A 12,810-nucleotide genomic window follows, 5' to 3' on the forward strand; every position below is an offset into this window, starting at 1 on the left:
AACACTGATGATCCACCTACAAATGTGAACTGACGTTCAAAAATAAAACATTTGAAAACGGACCATTTTCCACATTCCTGAAGCATGACGTAATGGGGGGGTGTTATCTCTTTTGTCGAAAATCAGCCGTTTTTGCTCGAACATTAAATGCCTCCAAATGGTATTTAATTAACTTCCCGGGGTGAAGAAACCCTTTTTGAGAACTCAGAGTGAGTAAATTGGCCATTTTCATGCACTTTTAACCATTCCATAAATCTTGTGTTTAGGGCCCCTGGAAGCATGAAAATCACTTTAAACATGCTAATTTTAGCTCTAACACTGATGATCCACCTACAAATGTGAACTGACGATCAAAAATAAAACATTTGAAAACGGACCATTTTCCACATTTCTGAAGCATGACGTAATGGGGGGGTGTTATCTCTTTTGTCAAAAATCAGCTGTTTTTGATTGAACATTAAATGCCTCCAAATAGTATTTAATTCACTTCCCGAGCCCCTGGAAGCATGAAAATCACTTTAAACATGCTAATTTTAGCTCTAACACTGATGATCCACCTACAAATGTGAACTGACGTTCAAAAATAAAACATTTGAAAACGGACCATTTTCCACATTTCTGAAGCATGACGTAATGGGGGGGTGTTATCTCTTTTTTCGAAAATCAGCCGTTTTTGCTCGAACATTAAATGCCTCCAAATGGTATTTAATTACCTTCCTGGGTTGAAGAAACCCTTTTTGAGAACTCAGAGTGAGTAAATTGGCCATTTTCATGCACTTTTAACCATTTCATAAATCTTGTGTTTAGGGCCCCTGGAAGCATGAAAATCACTTTAAACATGCTAATTTTAGCTCTAACACTGATGATCCACCTACAAATGTGAACTGACTTTCAAAAATAAAACATTTGATAACGGACCATTTTCCACATTTCTGAAGCATGACGTAATGGGGGGGGGTGTTATCTCTTTTGTCAAAAATCAGCTGTTTTTGATTGAACATTAAATGCCTCCAAATAGTATTTAATTCACTTCCCGAGCCCCTGGAAGCATGAAAATCACTTTAAACATGCTAATTTTAGCTCTAACACTGATGATCCACCTACAAATGTGAACTGACGTTCAAAAATAAAACATTTGAAAACGGACCATTTTCCACATTTCTGAAGCATGACGTAATGGGGGGGTGTTATCTCTTTTGTCGAAAATCAGCCGTTTTTGCTCGAACATTAAATGCCTCCAAATGGTATTTAATTAACTTCCCGGGGTGAAGAAACCCTTTTTGAGAACTCAGAGTGAGTAAATTGGCCATTTTCATGCACTTTTAACCATTCCATAAATCTTGTGTTTAGGGACCCTGGAAGCATGAAAATCACTTTAAACATGCTAATTTTAGCTCTAACACTGATGATCCACCTACAAATGTGAACTGACGTTCAAAAATAAAACATTTGAAAACGGACCATTTTCCACATTTCTAAAGCATGACGTAATGGGGGGGTGTTATCTCTTTTGTCAAAAATCTGCTGTTTTTGCTTGAACATTAAATGCCTCCAAATAGTATTTAATTCACTTCCCGAGCCCCTGGAAGCATGAAAATCACTTTAAACATGCTAATTTTAGCTCTAACATTGATGATCCACCTACAAATGTGAACTGACGTTCAAAAATAAAACATTTGAAAACGGACCATTTTCCACATTTCTGAAGCATGACGTAATGGGGGGGTGTTATCTCTTTTGTCGAAAATCAGCCGTTTTTGCTCGAACATTAAATGCCTCCAAATGGTATTTAATTAACTTCCCGGGGTGAAGAAACCCTTTTTGAGAACTCAGAGTGAGTAAATTGGCCATTTTCATGCACTTTTAACCATTCCATAAATCTTGTGTTTAGGGACCCTGGAAGCATGAAAATCACTTTAAACATGCTAATTTTAGCTCTAACACTGATGATCCACCTACAAATGTGAACTGACGTTCAAAAATAAAACATTTGAAAACGGACCATTTTCCACATTTCTGAAGCATGACGTAATGGGGGGGTGTTATCTCTTTTGTCAAAAATCAGCTGTTTTTGATTGAACATTAAATGCCTCCAAATAGTATTTAATTCAATTCCCGAGCCCCTGGAAGCATGAAAATCACTTTAAACATGCTAATTTTAGCTCTAACATTGATGATCTACCTACAAATGTGAACTGACGTTCAAAAATAAAACATTTGAAAACGGGCCATTTTCCACATTTCTGAAGCATGACGTAATGGGGGGGTGTTATCTCTTTTGTCGAAAATCAGCCGTTTTTGCTCGAACATTAAATGCCTCCAAATGGTATTTAATTAACTTCCCGGGGTGAAGAAACCCTTTTTGAGAACTCAGAGTGAGTAAATTGGCCATTTTCATGCACTTTTAACCATTCCATAAATCTTGTGTTTAGGGCCCCTGGAAGCATGAAAATCACTTTAAACATGCTAATTTTAGCTCTAACACTGATGATCCACCTACAAATGTGAACTGACGTTCAAAAATAAAACATTTGAAAACGGACCATTTTCCACATTTCTGAAGCATGATGTAATGGGGGTGTGTTATCTCTTTTGTCAAAAATCAGCTGTTTTTGCTTCAACATTAAATGCCTCCAAATAGTATTTAATTCACTTCCCGAGCCCCTGGAAGCATGAAAATCACTTTAAACATGCTAATTTTAGCTCTAACACTGATGATCCACCTACAAATGTGAACTGACGTTCAAAAATAAAACATTTGAAAACGGACCATTTTCCACATTTCTGAAGCATGACGTAATGGGGGGGTGTTATCTCTTTTGTCAAAAATCTGCTGTTTTTGCTTGAACATTAAATGCCTCCAAATAGTATTTAATTCACTTCCCGAGCCCCTGGAAGCATGAAAATCACTTTAAACATGCTAATTTTAGCTCTAACATTGATGATCCACCTACAAATGTGAACTGACGTTCAAAAATACAACATTTGATAACGGACCATTTTCCACATTTCTGAAGCATGACGTAATGGGGGGGTGTTATCTCTTTTGTCGAAAATCAGCCGTTTTTGCTCGAACATTAAATGCCTCCAAATGGTATTTAATTAACTTCCCGGGGTGAAGAAACCCTTTTTGAGAACTCAGAGTGAGTAAATTGGCCATTTTCATGCACTTTTAACCATTCCATAAATCTTGTGTTTAGGGCCTCTGGAAGCATGAAAATCACTTTAAACATGCTAATTTTAGCTCTAACATTGATGATCCACCTACAAATGTGAACTGACGTTCAAAAATACAACATTTGAAAACGGACCATTTTCCACATTTCTGAAGCATGACGTAATGGGGGGGTGTTATCTCTTTTGTCGAAAATCAGCCGTTTTTGCTCGAACATTAAATGCCTCCAAATGGTATTTAATTAACTTCCCGGGGTGAAGAAACCCTTTTTGAGAACTCAGAGTGAGTAAATTGGCCATTTTCATGGACTTTTAACCATTCCATAAATCTTGTGTTTAGGGCCCCTGGAAGCATGAAAATCACTTTAAACATGCTAATTTTAGCTCTAACACTGATGATCCACCTACAAATGTGAACTGACGTTCAAAAATAAAACATTTGAAAATGGAATATTTTCCACATTTCTGAAGCATGACGTAATGGGGGGGTGTTATCTTTTTTGTCAAAAATCAGCTGTTTTTGATTGAGCATTAAATGCCTCCAAATAGTATTTAATTCACTACCCGAGCCCCTGGAAGCATGAAAATCACATTAAACATGCTAATTTTAGCTCTAACACTGATGATCCACCTACAAATGTGAACTGACGTTCAGAAATAAAACATTTGAAAACGGACCATTTTCCACATTTCTGAAGCATGACGTAATGGGGGGGTGTTATCTCTTTTGTCAAAAATCAGCCGTTTTTGCTCGAACATTAAATGCCTCCAAATGGTATTTAATTAACTTCCCGGGGTGAAGAAACCCTTTTTGAGAACTCAGAGTGAGTAAATTGGCCATTTTCGCGCACTTTTAACCATTCCATAAATCTTGTGTTTAGGGCCCCTGGAAGCATGAAAATCACTTTAAACATGCTAATTTTAGCTCTAACACTGATGATCCACCTACAAATGTGAACTGACGTTCAAAAATAAAACATTTGAAAACGGACCATTTTCCACATTTCTGAAGCATGACGTAATGGGGGGGGTGTTATCTCTTTTGTCAAAAATCAGCTGTTTTTGCTTGAACATTAAATGCCTCCAAATAGTATTTAATTCACTTCCCGAGCCCCTGGAAGCATGAAAATCACTTTAAACATGCTAATTTTAGCTCTAACACTGATGATCCACCTACAAATGTGAACTGACGTTCAAAAATAAAACATTTGAAAATGGACCATTTTCCACATTTCTGAAGCATGACGTAATGGGGGGGTGTTATCTCTTTTGTCGAAAATCAGCCGTTTTTGCTCGAACATTAAATGCCTCCAAATGGTATTTAATTAACTTCCCGGGGTGAAAAAACCCTTTTTGAGAACTCAGAGTGAGTAAATTGGCCATTTTCGCGCACTTTTAACGATTCCATAAATCTTGTGTTTAGGGCCCCTGGAAGCATGAAAATCACTTTAAACATGCTAATTTTAGCTCTAACACTGATGATCCACCTACAAAAGTGAACTGACGTTCAAAAATAAAACATTTGAAAACGGACCATTTTCCACATTTCTGAAGCATGACGTAATGGGGGGGTGTTATCTCTTTTTTCGAAAATCAGCCGTTTTTGCTCGAACATTAAATGCCTCCAAATGGTATTTAATTACCTTCCTGGGTTGAAGAAACCCTTTTTGAGAACTCAGAGTGAGTAAATTGGCCATTTTCATGCACTTTTAACCATTTCATAAATCTTGTGTTTAGGGCCCCTGGAAGCATGAAAATCACTTTAAACATGCTAATTTTAGCTCTAACACTGATGATCCACCTACAAATGTGAACTGACTTTCAAAAATAAAACATTTGATAACGGACCATTTTCCACATTTCTGAAGCATGACGTAATGGGGGGGGTGTTATCTCTTTTGTCAAAAATCAGCTGTTTTTGATTGAACATTAAATGCCTCCAAATAGTATTTAATTCACTTCCTGAGCCCCTGGAAGCATGAAAATCACTTTAAACATGCTAATTTTAGCTCTAACACTGATGATCCACCTACAAATGTGAACTGACGTTCAAAAATAAAACATTTGAAAACGGACCATTTTCCACATTTCTGAAGCATGACGTAATGGGGGGGTGTTATCTCTTTTGTCGAAAATCAGCCGTTTTTGCTCGAACATTAAATGCCTCCAAATGGTATTTAATTAACTTCCCGGGGTGAAGAAACCCTTTTTGAGAACTCAGAGTGAGTAAATTGGCCATTTTCATGCACTTTTAACCATTCCATAAATCTTGTGTTTAGGGACCCTGGAAGCATGAAAATCACTTTAAACATGCTAATTTTAGCTCTAACACTGATGATCCACCTACAAATGTGAACTGACGTTCAAAAATAAAACATTTGAAAACGGACCATTTTCCACATTTCTGAAGCATGACGTAATGGGGGGGTGTTATCTCTTTTGTCAAAAATCTGCTGTTTTTGCTTGAACATTAAATGCCTCCAAATAGTATTTAATTCACTTCCCGAGCCCCTGGAAGCATGAAAATCACTTTAAACATGCTAATTTTAGCTCTAACATTGATGATCCACCCACAAATGTGAACTGACGTTCAAAAATACAACATTTGATAACGGACCATTTTCCACATTTCTGAAGCATGACGTAATGGGGGGGTGTTATCTCTTTTGTCGAAAATCAGCCGTTTTTGCTCGAACATTAAATGCCTCCAAATGGTATTTAATTAACTTCCCGGGGTGAAGAAACCCTTTTTGAGAACTCAGAGTGAGTAAATTGGCCATTTTCATGCACTTTTAACCATTCCATAAATCTTGTGTTTAGGGCCCCTGGAAGCATGAAAATCACTTTAAACATGCTAATTTTAGCTCTAACATTGATGATCCACCTACAAATGTGAACTGACGTTCAAAAATACAACATTTGAAAACGGACCATTTTCCACATTTCTGAAGCATGACGTAATGGGGGGTGTTATCTCTTTTGTCGAAAATTAGCCGTTTTTGCTCGAACATTAAATGCCTCCAAATGGTATTTAATTAACTTCCCGGGGTGAAGAAACCCTTTTTGAGAACTCAGAGTGAGTAAATTGGCCATTTTCATGGACTTTTAACCATTCCATAAATCTTGTGTTTAGGGCCCCTGGAAGCATGAAAATCACTTTAAACATGCTAATTTTAGCTCTAACACTGATGATCCACCTACAAATGTGAACTGACGTTCAAAAATAAAACATTTGAAAATGGAATATTTTCCACATTTCTGAAGCATGACGTAATGGGGGGTGTTATCTTTTTTGTCAAAAATCAGCTGTTTGTGATTGAGCATTAAATGCCTCCAAATAGTATTTAATTCACTTCCCGAGCCCCTGGAAGCATGAAAATCACATTAAACATGCTAATTTTAGCTCTAACACTGATGATCCACCTACAAATGTGAACTGACGTTCAGAAATAAAACATTTGAAAACGGACCATTTTCCACATTTCTGAAGCATGACGTAATGGGGGGGTGTTATCTCTTTTGTCAAAAATCAGCCGTTTTTGCTCGAACATTAAATGCCTCCAAATGGTATTTAATTAACTTCCCGGGGTGAAGAAACCCTTTTTGAGAACTCAGAGTGAGTAAATTGGCCATTTTCGCGCACTTTTAACCATTCCATAAATCTTGTGTTTAGGGCCCCTGGAAGCATGAAAATCACTTTAAACATGCTAATTTTAGCTCTAACACTGATGATCCACCTACAAATGTGAACTGACTTTCAAAAATAAAACATTTGATAACAGACCATTTTCCACATTTCTGAAGCATGACGTAATGGGGGGGTGTTATCTCTTTTGTCAAAAATCAGCTGTTTTTGATTGAACATTAAATGCCTCCAAATAGTATTTAATTCACTTCCCGAGCCCCTGGAAGCATGAAAATCACTTTAAACATGCTAATTTTAGCTCTAACACTGATGATCCACCTACAAATGTGAACTGACGTTCAAAAATAAAACATTTGAAAACGGACCATTTTCCACATTTCTGAAGCATGACGTAATGGGGGGGTGTTATCTCTTTTGTCGAAAATCAGCCGTTTTTGCTCGAACATTAAATGCCTCCAAATGGTATTTAATTAACTTCCCGGGGTGAAGAAACCCTTTTTGAGAACTCAGAGTGAGTAAATTGGCCATTTTCATGCACTTTTAACCATTCCATAAATCTTGTGTTTAGGGACCCTGGAAGCATGAAAATCACTTTAAACATGCTAATTTTAGCTCTAACACTGATGATCCACCTACAAATGTGAACTGACGTTCAAAAATAAAACATTTGAAAACGGACCATTTTCCACATTTCTGAAGCATGACGTAATGGGGGGGTGTTATCTCTTTTGTCAAAAATCAGCTGTTTTTGATTGAACATTAAATGCCTCCAAATAGTATTTAATTCAATTCCCGAGCCCCTGGAAGCATGAAAATCACTTTAAACATGCTAATTTTAGCTCTAACATTGATGATCCACCTACAAATGTGAACTGACGTTCAAAAATAAAACATTTGAAAACGGGCCATTTTCCACATTTCTGAAGCATGACGTAATGGGGGGGTGTTATCTCTTTTGTCGAAAATCAGCCGTTTTTGCTCGAACATTAAATGCCTCCAAATGGTATTTAATTAACTTCCCGGGGTGAAGAAACCCTTTTTGAGAACTCAGAGTGAGTAAATTGGCCATTTTCATGCACTTTTAACCATTCCATAAATCTTGTGTTTAGGGCCCCTGGAAGCATGAAAATCACTTTAAACATGCTAATTTTAGCTCTAACACTGATGATCCACCTACAAATGTGAACTGACGTTCAAAAATAAAACATTTGAAAACGGACCATTTTCCACATTTCTGAAGCATGATGTAATGGGGGTGTGTTATCTCTTTTGTCAAAAATCAGCTGTTTTTGCTTCAACATTAAATGCCTCCAAATAGTATTTAATTCACTTCCCGAGCCCCTGGAAGCATGAAAATCACTTTAAACATGCTAATTTTAGCTCTAACACTGATGATCCACCTACAAATGTGAACTGACGTTCAAAAATAAAACATTTGAAAACGGACCATTTTCCACATTTCTGAAGCATGACGTAATGGGGGGGTGTTATCTCTTTTGTCAAAAATCTGCTGTTTTTGCTTGAACATGAAATGCCTCCAAATAGTATTTAATTCACTTCCCGAGCCCCTGGAAGCATGAAAATCACTTTAAACATGCTAATTTTAGCTCTAACATTGATGATCCACCTACAAATGTGAACTGACGTTCAAAAATACAACATTTGATAACGGACCATTTTCCACATTTCTGAAGCATGACGTAATGGGGGGGGTGTTATCTCTTTTGTCGAAAATCAGCCGTTTTTGCTCGAACATTAAATGCCTCCAAATGGTATTTAATTAACTTCCCGGGGTGAAGAAACCATTTTTGAGAACTCAGAGTGAGTAAATTGGCCATTTTCATGCACTTTTAACCATTCCATAAATCTTGTGTTTAGGGCCTCTGGAAGCATGAAAATCACTTTAAACATGCTAATTTTAGCTCTAACATTGATGATCCACCTACAAATGTGAACTGACGTTCAAAAATACAACATTTGAAAACGGACCATTTTCCACATTTCTGAAGCATGACGTAATGGGGGGGTGTTATCTCTTTTGTCGAAAATCAGCCGTTTTTGCTCGAACATTAAATGCCTCCAAATGGTATTTAATTAACTTCCCGGGGTGAAGAAACCCTTTTTGAGAACTCAGAGTGAGTAAATTGGCCATTTTCATGGACTTTTAACCATTCCATAAATCTTGTGTTTAGGGCCCCTGGAAGCATGAAAATCACTTTAAACATGCTAATTTTAGCTCTAACACTGATGATCCACCTACAAATGTGAACTGACGTTCAAAAATAAAACATTTGAAAATGGAATATTTTCCACATTTCTGAAGCATGACGTAATGGGGGGGTGTTATCTTTTTTGTCAAAAATCAGCTGTTTTTGATTGAGCATTAAATGCCTCCAAATAGTATTTAATTCACTACCCGAGCCCCTGGAAGCATGAAAATCACATTAAACATGCTAATTTTAGCTCTAACACTGATGATCCACCTACAAATGTGAACTGACGTTCAGAAATAAAACATTTGAAAACGGACCATTTTCCACATTTCTGAAGCATGACGTAATGGGGGGGTGTTATCTCTTTTGTCAAAAATCAGCCGTTTTTGCTCGAACATTAAATGCCTCCAAATGGTATTTAATTAACTTCCCGGGGTGAAGAAACCCTTTTTGAGAACTCAGAGTGAGTAAATTGGCCATTTTCGCGCACTTTTAACCATTCCATAAATCTTGTGTTTAGGGCCCCTGGAAGCATGAAAATCACTTTAAACATGCTAATTTTAGCTCTAACACTGATGATCCACCTACAAATGTGAACTGACGTTCAAAAATAAAACATTTAAAAACGGACCATTTTCCACATTTCTGAAGCATGACGTAATGGGGGGGGTGTTATCTCTTTTGTCAAAAATCAGCTGTTTTTGCTTGAACATTAAATGCCTCCAAATAGTATTTAATTCACTTCCCGAGCCCCTGGAAGCATGAAAATCACTTTAAACATGCTAATTTTAGCTCTAACACTGATGATCCACCTACAAATGTGAACTGACGTTCAAAAATAAAACATTTGAAAATGGACCATTTTCCACATTTCTGAAGCATGACGTAATGGGGGGGTGTTATCTCTTTTGTCGAAAATCAGCCGTTTTTGCTCGAACATTAAATGCCTCCAAATGGTATTTAATTAACTTCCCGGGGTGAAAAAACCCTTTTTGAGAACTCAGAGTGAGTAAATTGGCCATTTTCGCGCACTTTTAACGATTCCATAAATCTTGTGTTTAGGGCCCCTGGAAGCATGAAAATCACTTTAAACATGCTAATTTTAGCTCTAACATTGATGATCCACCTACAAATGTGAACTGACGTTCAAAAATACAACATTTGAAAACGGACCATTTTCCACATTTCTGAAGCATGACGTAATGGGGGGGTGTTATCTCTTTTGTCGAAAATCAGCCGTTTTTGCTCGAACATTAAATGCCTCCAAATGGTATTTAATTAACTTCCCGGGGTGAAGAAACCCTTTTTGAGAACTCAGAGTGAGTAAATTGGCCATTTTCATGGACTTTTAACCATTCCATAAATCTTGTGTTTAGGGCCCCTGGAAGCATGAAAATCACTTTAAACATGCTAATTTTAGCTCTAACACTGATGATCCACCTACAAATGTGAACTGACGTTCAAAAATAAAACATTTGAAAATGGAATATTTTCCACATTTCTGAAGCATGACGTAATGGGGGGGTGTTATCTTTTTTGTCAAAAATCAGCTGTTTTTGATTGAGCATTAAATGCCTCCAAATAGTATTTAATTCACTACCCGAGCCCCTGGAAGCATGAAAATCACATTAAACATGCTAATTTTAGCTCTAACACTGATGATCCACCTACAAATGTGAACTGACGTTCAGAAATAAAACATTTGAAAACGGACCATTTTCCACATTTCTGAAGCATGACGTAATGGGGGGGTGTTATCTCTTTTGTCAAAAATCAGCCGTTTTTGCTCGAACATTAAATGCCTCCAAATGGTATTTAATTAACTTCCCGGGGTGAAGAAACCCTTTTTGAGAACTCAGAGTGAGTAAATTGGCCATTTTCGCGCACTTTTAACCATTCCATAAATCTTGTGTTTAGGGCCCCTGGAAGCATGAAAATCACTTTAAACATGCTAATTTTAGCTCTAACACTGATGATCCACCTACAAATGTGAACTGACGTTCAAAAATAAAACATTTGAAAACGGACCATTTTCCACATTTCTGAAGCATGACGTAATGGGGGGGGTGTTATCTCTATTGTCAAAAATCAGCTGTTTTTGCTTGAACATTAAATGCCTCCAAATAGTATTTAATTCACTTCCCAAGCCCCTGGAAGCATGAAAATCACTTTAAACATGCTAATTTTAGCTCTAACACTGATGATCCACCTACAAATGTGAGCTGACGTTCAAAAATAAAACATTTGAAAATGGACCATTTTCCACATTTCTGAAGCATGACGTAATGGGGGGGGTGTTATCTCTTTTGTCGAAAATCAGCCGTTTTTGCTCGAACATTAAATGCCTCCAAATGGTATTTAATTAACTTCCCGGGGTGAAAAAACCCTTTTTGAGAACTAAGAGTGAGTAAATTGGCCATTTTCGCGCACTTTTAACGATTCCATAAATCTTGTGTTTAGGGCCCCTGGAAGCATGAAAATCACTTTAAACATGCTAATTTTAGCTCTAACACTGATGATTCACCTACAAATGTGAACTGACGTTCAAAAATAAAACATTTGAAAACGGACCATTTTCCACATTTCTGAAGCATGACGTAATGGGGGGGTGTTATCTCTTTTGTCAAAAATCGGCTGTTTTTGATTGAACATTAAATGCCTCCAAATAGTATTTAATTCACTTCCCGAGCCCCTGGAAGCATGAAAATCACTTTAAACATGCTAATTTTAGCTCTAACACTGATGATCCACCTACAAATGTGAACTGACGTTCAAAAATAAAACATTTGAAAACGGACCATTTTCCACATTCCTGAAGCATGACGTAATGGGGGGGTGTTATCTCTTTTGTCGAAAATCAGCCGTTTTTGCTCGAACATTAAATGCCTCCAAATGGTATTTAATTAACTTCCCGGGGTGAAGAAACCCTTTTTGAGAACTCAGAGTGAGTAAATTGGCCATTTTCATGCACTTTTAACCATTCCATAAATCTTGTGTTTAGGGCCCCTGGAAGCATGAAAATCACTTTAAACATGCTAATTTTAGCTCTAACACTGATGATCCACCTACAAATGTGAACTGACGTTCAAAAATAAAACATTTGAAAACGGACCATTTTCCACATTTCTGAAGCATGACGTAATGGGGGGGTGTTATCTCTTTTGTCAAAAATCTGCTGTTTTTGCTTGAACATTAAATGCCTCCAAATAGTATTTAATTCACTTCCCGAGCCCCTGGAAGCATGAAAATCACTTTAAACATGCTAATTTTAGCTCTAACACTGATGATCCCCCTACAAATGTGAACTGACGTTCAAAAATAAAACATTTGAAAATGGACCATTTTCCACATTTCTGAAGCATGACGTAATGGGGGGGTGTTATCTCTTTTGTCGAAAATCAGACGTTTTTGCTCGAACATTAAATGCCTCCAAATGGTATTTAATTAACTTCCCGGGGTGAAGAAACCCTTTTTGAGAACTCAGAGTGAGTAAATTGGCCATTTTCGCGCACTTTTAACGATTCCATAAATCTTGTGTTTAGGGCCCCTGGAAGCATGAAAATCACTTTGAACATGCTAATTTTAGCTCTAACACTGATGATTCACCTACAAATGTGAACTGACGTTCAAAAATAAAACATTTGAAAACGGACCATTTTCCACATTTCTGAAGCATGACGTAATGGGGGGGCGTTATCTCTTTTGTCAAAAATCAGCTGTTTTTGATTGAACATTAAATGCCTCCAAATAGTATTTAATTCACTTCCCGAGCCCCTG

This window comes from Lissotriton vulgaris, chromosome 7 (assembly GCF_964263255.1).
Source record: "Lissotriton vulgaris chromosome 7, aLisVul1.2, whole genome shotgun sequence".
Lineage (NCBI taxonomy): Eukaryota > Metazoa > Chordata > Amphibia > Caudata > Salamandridae > Lissotriton > Lissotriton vulgaris.